The sequence below is a fragment of the Chiloscyllium plagiosum genome, chromosome 6 (genome assembly GCF_004010195.1).
Source record: "Chiloscyllium plagiosum isolate BGI_BamShark_2017 chromosome 6, ASM401019v2, whole genome shotgun sequence".
Taxonomy (NCBI): Eukaryota; Metazoa; Chordata; class Chondrichthyes; order Orectolobiformes; family Hemiscylliidae; genus Chiloscyllium; species Chiloscyllium plagiosum.
The window spans coordinates 11,363,326-11,374,770 of record NC_057715.1 but is presented as its reverse complement, the minus strand read 5'-3'; the positions used below and the strand labels follow the sequence as shown (position 1 = coordinate 11,374,770).

At 43.8% G+C, this 11,445-nt stretch overlaps 1 long non-coding RNA gene across 1 annotated transcript in view; it reads right to left on the bottom strand.

Annotated features, from left to right (window-relative positions):
* Positions 1-10,882: 10,882 nt before the first annotated feature.
* LOC122551112 overlaps positions 10,883-11,445 on the bottom strand; it is a 23,059-nt gene continuing 22,496 nt past the window's right edge. The window contains exon 4 of the long non-coding RNA XR_006312001.1: positions 10,883-11,017. This is a non-coding gene — a long non-coding RNA (uncharacterized LOC122551112). The remainder of the gene's footprint in view (positions 11,018-11,445) is intronic.

Sequence of the window (11,445 nt, the reverse complement as noted above, 5' to 3'; positions counted from 1 at the left end):
CTGGAATGAGGATAGGGGAGGGGAGGGAAATATATCCATGGTGGTGGGGTCTGTTTGGAGGTTGTAGAAATGACGAAGGATGATACGATGTATCTGGAGGTTGGTGGGGTGGTAGGTGAGGACCAGTGGGGTTCTGTCCTGGTGGCGATTGGAGGGGCAGGGCTCAAGGGCGGAGGTGTGGGAAGTGGAGGAGATGCGGTGGAGAGCTTCGTCAACCACGTCTGAGGGGAAATTGCGGTCTTCAAAGAAGGAGACCATCTGGGTTGTTCAGTATTGGAACTGGTCCTCCTGGGAGCAGATGTGGCGGAGGCGAAGGAATTGGGAATATGAGATGGCGTTTTTACAGGGGGTAGGGTGGGAGTCCCAACCCTCGGACTCAGCACCGCCTTCTTGACCTGCAATCTTCTTCCCGATCTCTCTGCCCCCACCCCCTCTCCGGCCTATCACCCTCACCTTAATCTCCTTCCACCTATCACATTCAGCCCACTGAGTCCATACCAATCCTTCAAAAAGCATCCAAACCAGACCCACCTCCCGAACCCTATCCCCATATTTCCTTTTGTTAACCCATCTAGCCTGCACACCCATGGATATCATGGGCAATTTATCATGGCCCATCCAACTAAGCTGCACGTCTTTGGACTGTGGGTCTCAGTGGAAACCCATGCAGACACAAGGAGACAGACAGTGAAATCGAACCCAGGTCCCTGGTGCTGTGAGACAGCAGTGTTATCCATGAACTGTAGGAATGAGCAATTTGAAGAGTTTGAACAGATCTCGCTAAGGTAAATTGGGATTAATGTTTGACAGGAAAATTGTGATTGGGCAATGGGTTACCTTTACAGAGGAGGCAGTTCAGAGGAAGCTTTTCCCATGAAGGGCGGACAAGGCTGGAGCTCCCTGGATGCGGAAAGATATGTGGCTGGATTCTCAGCCTGTAGCTTCATGGCACGAGTCGGGAATTCTGCCAGGTTTCTGCACCATCCTTGGGAGAAAAGGCCCCATCAAATGTGTGTGTGTTAGATATATGTGATGGTGGGAACTTGAAAGAGAGATGGAGCCATGGTTATTGATTCTAGATTAGTGGCAGTGGAGGGAGTTGCTGAGTACTGAGGCAGGCTGTTTAAATGGCCCAAGCTGGTTTTCTGGGACATCATTGCAGTTGTTTTCTTAAATCTGAGGTCCTGAAACCTTAGAGTCACAGAGCTGTACAGCATGGAAACAGACCCTTCAGTCCAACTCATCCATGCTGACCAGATATCCTAAATTAATCTAGCCCCATTTGTTAGCATTTGGCCCACATCCCTCCAAACCCTTCCTATTCATATACCCATCCAGAAACCTTTTAAATGTTGTAATTGTACCAGCCTCCACCAGTTCCTCTGGGAGCTCATTCCATACAGGCACCATCCTTTGCATGAAACAGTTACCTCTCAGGGCCCTTTTAAATCTTTCCCCTCTCACTTTAAACCTATGCCCTCTCATTTTGGATTGTCCTACCCTGGGAAAAAGACCTTGACTATTCATCCTATCCATGCCCCCATGATTTTATAAACCTTTGTAAGGTCACCACTCAGCCTCTGATGGTCCAGGGAAATTAGCCCCAATTGATTCAGCCTCTCCCTGTAGCTCAAACTCTCCAACCCCAGCAACATCCTTGTAATTTTTTTCTACACCCTTTCAAGTTTCACAATATCCTTCCTACAGCAGGGAGACCAGAATTGAACACAGGATTCCAAAAAGTGGCCTAACAAATCCCCTAAACCCTCACCACCCAATCACATCTCCAACCACTTCCCCTTCCACCTCCATACCTCCATGGGGCAGTACGGTGACTCAGTGGTTGCCTCACAGCACCTGGATCCCGGGTTCAATTCCAGCCTCAGACGACTGTCTGTGGAGTTTGCACTTTCTCCCCATGTCTGTGTGGGTTTTCTCCGGGTGCTCCAGTTTCCTCCCACAATCCAAAGATGTGCAGGTCAGATGAATTGGCCATGCTAAATTGCCCAAAGTGATAGGTGCATTAGTTAGGGGTAAATATAGGGGAATAAATCTGGGTGGATTATTCTTTGGAGGGTTAGAGTGGACTTGCTGGGCCAAAGGGCCTGTTTCCATAATGTAGGGAATCTGATCTAATCTAATCCAATTTAACACCTTCCATAATTATTTTCAGTGACTCAAAAATACTGTGACGCCAATCTTGCAGATTAGGGTTCTTACTACAACAAAAATGGAGTCTGTTTGAACTCAACATGGAATTCAAATGAGTGTTTAGCAGAATGGCTGGTTTGTAGAACAGCATGATGCCAATAACGCAGGTTCAATTCCCACACCGGCTGAGGGAAACATGAAGGACTCACCTTCTGAACATCTCCCTCTCGCCTGGAGTGTGTTAACGTTAGGTTAAACCACCACCAATCATCCTTCTCTCTAATGGGAGAGCAGACCAACAGTCCAATAGGACGTTGATGACTATGAGGCGTTGGTATCCCAATTGGCTGGGCATCTGGTTTGTGATGTAGCGTGAGGCCCAACTGCACACGTTGAATTCCTACATTGACTGAGGTTACCATGAAGATCCTGGATTCTCAACCTCATTCAAGGCATGAAGTTAAAACTACCAATAGTTGTCTCTCTCTCTAATGAGAGAACAGCCCTCTAGGACATGGTGACTTTGCCTATTCATTTAAATAATAAATTCCCTGATTTAAAACTTTATTTCATTTCAGCACATGTATCCTGAGGTCTGTCCATTGTGGATGCTGGGTGAGTCTACATAGAATGCTTAAGGGGGGCCAGGTGAAGATGGATAGGATCCTGAAGTGATACCGGTGAAGTGGATGGGGTATGGGGAGTGTGTGTCTCAGAGAGTTAGACAGTGTGAGGGCCGGAGGGCTGTTTTTAGTTCCAGGTGAAATGAGGTTCCAGATCTCTGGGGCTGGCCTTACGACCAGACTGCCCCCGTACCAGGCAACTCCTGTGGCTGCCTCTGCACTGTCTCTGTTAAACTCATGTCCCCGAAGCCCCACCACCAGAACCAAAATTAGCACGTTCAGATGATTTCTCCCAAGCCGAGTTTGCAGAGTCAGGGATTTTCTGATGTGGGAATAAAATTTCAGGTTACAGTTTCTATTTAACTAACCAGTCATACTGGAAATGAACTACACAGACTCACTTCTTGACATGTTAAGATATTTCATCTTGTCTCTCTCCTGAATTGTTTATATTTGATCTTGTATATTTGAACCCTCCATTGAAATTAATTGCGTTAGGCAAAGCGATCCTTTCATTTTGTCATCCTCTCTGACTGGATGCTCCCGCTGTCTCATTAAGAATGACAGACACGAGGCACACAGTGGCAATTATTGATGACAAATACACCAGGGTTAAATTTTCCCGTCAATATCACAACTTTGATGGAGAATCCTGGGAATTGGAAACAGGTCTCAGTGAGCTGGCAGAATAGTTCCCAAGCATCATGCCTGTTCTCATTGTTCAGAAAGCTGCCCCAAAACAGGGGCTAACAGCAAAACCCACGCTTTGAAGTAGGATTTCAAATGATTGAAAGAGATGCTTTAAATTAGAGAAACACCAGGCAAGCACTCCTTCTGATCACATTGGTGCGCAATCTCTGAATTTCCCTGTCCTTTTTCTCTTAAGTTGCAAATATGGGTCCTCTGCATTTATGGTGAGTGCGAAAATGTTCAAATGTTTTTCACACCAAGAGTAATAGATGCCTGGAATGTGCTGCCAGGAGGTAGTGGTGGAGGCAGATACGATAGGGGCATTTCAGGGGCTTTAGATAAGCACATGAATATGCAAGGAATGGAGGGATATGGACTAGAGGCTGGCAGAAGGGATTAGTTTGACCTGGCATCACGTTTGGCACAACATTGTGGCTGAAGGGCCCGTTCCAGTGTTGGACTATTCTCTGTTCTATGCTCTACTAATTGCTTCTCCTCCCTGCATATTTACAGGTTTGAAATTGACATTCCTTATACGCAGACTTCAACTCTTTTCAATCTCATTTCACAATGCCATTAGTTTGGAATCATTCTCTACCCCTTCCTCATAATTTTACCATCGCTGACTCATTATTTGCACATTCACCTCACCCTCTTTTCAATTCTTTTCCTATACTTTCTGACCTTTAACTCTTTGACTTGTTGGTTCACTGGAAAACTGAATTAAAAATCACACCAACACCAGGTTATAGTCCAACAGGTTTATTTGGAAGCACACTAGCTTTTGGAGTGCTGCTCCTTCATCAGGTGGTTGCATTCTCCACAACCACCTGATGAAGGAGCAGCACTCTGAAGGCTAGTGCTTCCAAATAAACCTGTTGGACTATAGCCTGGTGTAATTTGATTTTTAACTTTGTACACCCCAGTCCAACACTGGCATCACCAAACCAGGAAAACTTAATGTTTGAGGTGGTCAGAAACTTATCAGAAATTGCCCTCAGTAACAAATATTTAAATCAAAATAAGTGATGAAATTATTTATAGAAATTAATGTAAAACAAAAGAGAATCTAGATTAATTTGTTTGATGCAGACAGCAAATCATCTCAGATATTTGTTTTCTTATTGTTTTTATATTTCCTGTTGCTGTTTCCTTACAAGTGATGACAACAAGTTATATTTACATTGTGCTTTTTACCAAACAAAGCATTGCAACCATTTCACAAGCTCATTGTAAAACAAATGAATCAGCTAAGGAGCCACTCGCTCAGGTGACCAAAAGCGTTGGCTGGAATATCAAGTCTAATTTAAATCTGACTGACAAACTAAATAAGTAGCTTGCTGGTTTGGGGTTGCAGGAATGGTAGAAAGTGGAACATCAGCAACAGTTACAGTGACATTCTACAGATGACAGGAAGGCGAAATCCCAGATATGGGAGGATGGAGGAACGCCCTATCCCATTGAACTCCGGTTTGCATTGTAAATCAGCCCACATCTGCTTCAGGTAGCTCCAGATGCCCAGGGGAATATTGCCTGTCACATTGTGAATGGAGAACTATAATATTCCTCACCTCTTTTGCAGCATTCATATCTCATTTGTAAAATGAAGCTTAATATCCTTGCATGTATTTGAGAAGTAAATGGTGCAAATATTTATCTCAGTTCGATGGAGTATCGACAATATAGGCTGGTTTTATGCGTTGGTTATTCTAAGCCTTTTCTGTTTGCATTTTGCTTTGCTACAATTAATTAATATATTTATCCTTCTCAAATGTGTCCGGTATCTCTTTGTTTGCAATGAAGTAAGGACTGTACAGTGTAAAAACTCTGATCAGTCTTTCATGTGGTGGCAATGACAGGAGAGACAAAAAGCTATCATCCCACACACATTCCCTCCAGTTGATGTGGAACAGCATGTGCACCTGCTGACCTTGTATGCATTGATTGAAGATGCTACAAACACTCTCAGCAGCCAAACATCTGTTGTCAGCTTTATGGCTTTTTTATTGCCCTGTTCGGTTTTGGGGTCTGTTGGAAAGTTTCAGCGATTAATTGGTATACTCACAGAAAAGAGGTGGTAAATAATTGGCAGTTCTTCTGTATTTTCTTCGGACAAACAAAAAGAGGAAGAAAGATTTGTGTCTTTTATGATCTCAGGGATGTCCCCACATATCTTCATAGCTAATGGGGCAGCACAGTGGCTCAGTGGTTGGCACTACTGCCTCACAGTGTCAGGGACCTGAGTTCGATCCCACCTCTGGGTGACTGGCTATGTGGAGTTTGCACATTTTCCCCATGTCTGCATGGGTTTCCTCCATGTGCACTGGTTTCCTCCCACAGTCCAAAGATGTGCAGGTCTGGTGAATTGGCCATATTAAATTGCCCATAGTGTTAAGTGCATTAGTTAGGGGTAACTGTAGGGGAATGAGTCTTGGTGGGTTACTCTGCAGTGGGTCAGTGTGGACTTATTGGGCTGAAGGGCCTATTTCCATACTGTAGGGAATCTAATCTAATCTAATAAACTGTCTTTGAAGTGTAATGACTCTGTTAATTCAGGAACATAAAGTCATACAGCACAGAAACAGACCCTTCGGTCCAACCAGTCTATGCTGAACAGAATCCCAAACTAACCTAGTCCCCCCTGCCTGCTCCTGGCCTATATCCCTCCAAACCTTTCCTATTCATATACTTATGAAAATGTCTTTTAAAAATTGTAATTGTACCCACATCTACCACTTGCTCAGGAAGCTCATTCCATACGCGAACCATATTGCCCCCATGTACTTTTAAATTTCTCTCCTCTCATCATAAATATGTGCCCCATAGTCTTGAAATTGCCCATCCTAGGGAAAAGACAACTGCCATTAACTTTATCTGTACACCTCATTATTTTATCAACTTCTATAATGTCACCTCTCAACCTCCGAAATTCCAGTGAATTGATTGGACCGAAGACTCTGTTTCCATGCTGCATGACTGTAAAACTCTATGACTCTAACCAGACTTTCTTGATAACTCAAACCTTCCATACCTGGCAACATTCTGATAAATATCTTCTGTACTCTCCAGCTTAATACTAATATCCTTCCAATAACTTGTCGACCATAATTGTACACAATACACAATTCTGCATATTTACGGTAAGCAAAGTTTCACTCGCAAGACGAGATAATCTTTTTGTTGTGATATTGACTGAGGGTTTGTATGTACCTCAGAAGGCAGACAAGGCCTTTGCTTCACCTCTCATCTGAATGAGAGCAACAAAGGTCTACTTCATGTTTTAGGGTGCTGACGTCCGGAGGAAATGGGAGTCCTGAGCCCTCAGCAACATTAGTGGAAGTAGCCCCGTAGTTGGTTGCTTATTTAAAAAAAAGGTTAGTCCAGCTCCTGATGGTACTGCCTGAATCGGGAGGACACCAACTTTGAAGCCTCACCATTCCCAATGGGAGAGATGGGAGCTATTGAGGTAGCTCAGGGATTGAGAATGTGCATCAACATGCAGTAGCAAATAATCCAAGGGACCAGGCTGGTCAGCCCCTCTGAATGTTGCAGTGGGACTACAGCATAGGCCTGCCTTTCCCGAGGCCCTCTCTTTTAAGTATTTAATCAAATGTAGCGCAGTGATACAGCCTTAATATCCAGCAAAGTTCAGGAAATTGGAAGTGTAGTTTGAGAAAATCCCAGGTCTTTGCAAGAGTTAACAAAAAGCAGTACAATCGGGCCTTTAAGATCAACCTCTGCAGAATAAGTGGTTAGTTAGATCTTTGGAATTTGCTTTTTCATATCTTGATGTTGTATTTGTCTGCATAACGGTAAATTAGATTCAAAGCAAATTCAGTGATTTCAAAACATCCTGAGAATGTGGAAGCCATCATCAAATGTCCAAGATATACAAGTTAGGTGGATTAGCAATGGTAAGTATGTTATTATGGGGATAGGTAGGGGTCTGGGTGTGGCTGGGATGCTCTTCAGACAGGCAGTCCAGCTTGATGGCCGAATGGTCTCTCACAGCACTGTAGGGTGATTCGAAATGGAAATGCTTTCTTTCTTTTGTTTAGTTTTGATCATCTGACTTGGCTTTTGTAACCCAAGGTTTTAACTTGTGGGGAAAGGTTCCTGAGCATATTTGCAAGCTGACACACAGATTATGCATCTGTACGGTTATGCACCGAGAAGGTACCAAGTGTAGTCTGACTCTGGCTGGTCGTGATTGAAAGTAACATGTCATGGAGAATCAATGTGATGGTATGAACATAGTTTACATGTAAATGTATCCATTTATCTTTCTGTAGCATTGTCAATAAATGTTCTGGTGAGAGGATAATTGCAAGATTAAGAACACAATGATCTTTTACTATTTAGATAGAAACAGACCAGCAGTGTTAAAGGGGTGTAGAAATATACAATGACACTGAGATTTAAATCCATGCTGAGGGATAAATAAGAGCACCATGGTTACGTGCACGGGTGCATAGAATACAATCAATGGATGTTTAACAATTCAAAGGTGCTTTTAACTTCTTGCAAAATATTTGCTTTCATTATATCCAAATCTGCATGGACAGGGAATGCCAGATCATATAATAAGGGTGTCAATGTTATGTGATGTCCATCGATCTGGTTGATGTGAATAATTCATTTGTTTGCTTAAGTCACATCATTTGCTTTATAATGGATAAGCATGTCATTGCCATCAAATTTAAAAATATCAATTATTTTTGCAATTCTGCCATCATGAAAGCATGCATGGAACTAAAAATTTCAGCATGTTATCAAGCCTCAGACTAGACTGAAACTATACAATAATCCTGGAGCTATAAATAACGCTTAGAGTTAGATCCATTATATTTCTTGAACAGCTCTTCATTCTCTGTGGAATCGTGAAACATCTACAAGAGAATGACCCCTATATCTCTTCCCTGGTGAAAGGAATTGCATGGAATATAGATACAGTTAAGTATTTATTGCCTGAAGTCAATATCGTTGCTGCTGATCTCAATGCTTTTTTTAATATAGATGAATTCATTAAATTATTAGCTGGCTTCCTGATTTCAGACTTAAACTCACTTAAGCCTGAAAGCTAGATTCCAAAATTCCATCATTGACTCTAATGCACTACTCAATTGTTTTCCCTGTCTCTGTGCCAGCAAGCAGCATTGGCACACTGTTTGTTGTCAATCATCAGGCCAATGAACAGACAAAGCTGAATGAGGGGTGGAGGTATGCAGGATATAGTTAATAATCACGTCAAAACCCTTTACCACTTAACTTTGTGATGGGAACTCAAAATGTTGAAAAATTTCTTTGCTCATTCCAAATAGATCATTTTCTAAGAACAAACACACTGGCTGGGAATATCCTCAGAGCCACACCCATTCTGCGAACATAGTTTTGTTAGAGCTAGGGCAGAAATAAGCTTTGTAATCTAAGTTATGATTTGGAGACACTGGTGATGGACTGGGGTGTACAAACTTAAAAATCACACAACACCAGGTTATAGTCCAACAGGTTTATTTGGAAGCACTAACTTTTGGAGCACTGCTCCATCATCAGGTGGTTGTGGAGAATAAGATGGCACGGTGGCTCAGTGGTTAGCACTGCTGCCTCACAGCGCCAGAGACATGGGTTCAAAGTTTGTGAGAAGATTTGTAGCTCGGGTGCTCGTTGTTGTGGTTCTGTTCGCCGAGTTGGGAATTTGTGTTGCAGACGTTTCGTCCCCTGTCTAGGTGACATCCTCAGTGCTTGGGAGCCTCCTGTGAAGCGCTTCTGTGATGTTTCCTCCGGCATTTATAGGTGATTTGTATCTGCCGCTTCCGGTTGTCAGTTCCAGCTGTCCGCTGCAGTGGCTGGTATATTGGGTCCAGGTCGATGTGCTTATTGATTGAATCTGTGGATGAATGCCATGCTTCTAGGAATTCCCTGGCTGTTCTCTGTTTGGCTTGTCTTATAATAGTAGTGTTGTCCCAGTCAAACTCCTAGAGGCATGGCATTCATCCACAGATTCAATTAATAAGCACATCGACCTGGACCCAATATACCAGCCACTGCAGCGGACAGCTGGAACTGACAACCGGAAGCGGCTGAGACAAACCATTATAAATGCCGGAGGAAACATCACAGAAGCGCTTCACAGGAGGCTCTCAAGCACTGAGGATGTCACCTAGACAGGGAACGATACATCTGCAACACAAATTCCCAGCTCGGCGAACAGAACCACAACATGGGTTCAATTCCCACCTCAGGCAACTCTCTGTGTGGAGTTTGCACATTCTCCCTGTGTCTGCATGGGTTTCATCTGGGTGCTCCGGTTTTCTCCCACAGTCCAAAAATGTGCAGGTTAGGTGAATTGTCCATGCGAAATTGCCCGTAGTGTTAGGTGAAGGGGTAAATGTAGGGGAATGGGTCTGGGTGAGTTGCTCTTCGGAGAGTCGGTGTGGACTTGTTGGGCCGAAGGGCCTGTTTCCACACTATAAGTAATCTAAAAAAAAGACTGAAAGATGCAGAATTAATAGTAAAATTGTACAGTGTGATGTAACTGAAATTATATATTGAAAAAGACCTGGATTGTTTGTTAAGTCTCACATCTTTTGGAATGACCGTGTTGGTGTCAGTTCTTTCACATGTAAATCACAAAACTTTTTTACTGTAGCTTTTAAAAAAGGTTTTGCAATTTACATATGAGAGAACTGACACCAACATGGTCATTCTAAAAGATGAGAGATGTAACAAACAATCCAGATCTTTTTCAATATGAAATTTCAGTTACATCACATTGTAAACTTTTGCTATAAATTCTGCATCTTATAATCTTATTCTCCACAACCACCTGATGAAGGAGCGGCGCTGCTGGACTATAACCTGGTGTTGTGTGATTTTTAATCTAAGTTGGACAAGGCTACAAGGGCATTGCATGTGAGCAATGAAGGTGGTTGTTTGCCATGACGATGGGGAGGTAGTTACTGATGCCCAGGACCCCTGATTGTTTGGAAGGGTGTTGGAAATAGGCAGCAGAAATGGAAAACCTTGCTGTGACTGATGCACCTTCTCAGCCCCACTGCACCAAAAGCACCAGACACTGCCATGGCAAAACGGGGTTAGCGAGACACATAAGACCATGCTTAACACAGAGGTGACCACCATCGTGCAAACCATCACCTTCCTAGGTGGAAAGCTTCCATCGTTATTCTTCAGATGTTTCTGCTGCACGTAAAATCGCAGGATAATACAGTATAGAAGGAAGTAATTCAGCCTCTTGTACTGATTCTGGTAAATTTATCCTATTTCTCCCACTCCTACTTCCTTTTCTGCAGTTCTGTATATTTTTCCCATTCCCATTTGCCTTTATAAGTTACTATTGAGCATATATTCACTACACTCTGAGGCAGTGCATCCAACTCACCAACTCACAAGGATTGGCTCTAAGGGCTGGGTCGGTCGGGCTGGGGTGCGAAGCGGGGCTGGGCACGTGCCGCGGCTGGACGAGGTGCCGCCCCCTCACGGGGGCCGGTGGCGACTCTGGACGCGCGCCGGGCCCTTCCTGTGGATCGCCCCAGCTAACACCAGCAACGGTTCTCCTTCAAGATCCTCCGCTCCACGCTTGCAGCAATGCGCCGGCACCTAACCTCTCTACAGTCTGCCCTGCCTCAGCTGAGGGCCACACTCTCTCAGAATTGCAAAGGACCCACTCTGTACTACATCCTCAGGAGAATTCATACTCTCAACAAACAGTATTTCAATTCCATCTCAAACATCAAAAACTGTAAGTACAACAAACTTTTATCCACCCACCTCCATAACCAGCGCTCCTCAAACATTCCAGAAGATTCCCCTGGCCTCGGAAACACCATTAGCCATGCGGCTGATGCAGCTACCACCCCCACGCTGATTGATGATGTCACTTCCGCCCCCATCATGGCCACTCCCACAACCACTTCCAATCCTCACAATTCCTCATGCATCACACGTGACATCACTTCCGCCC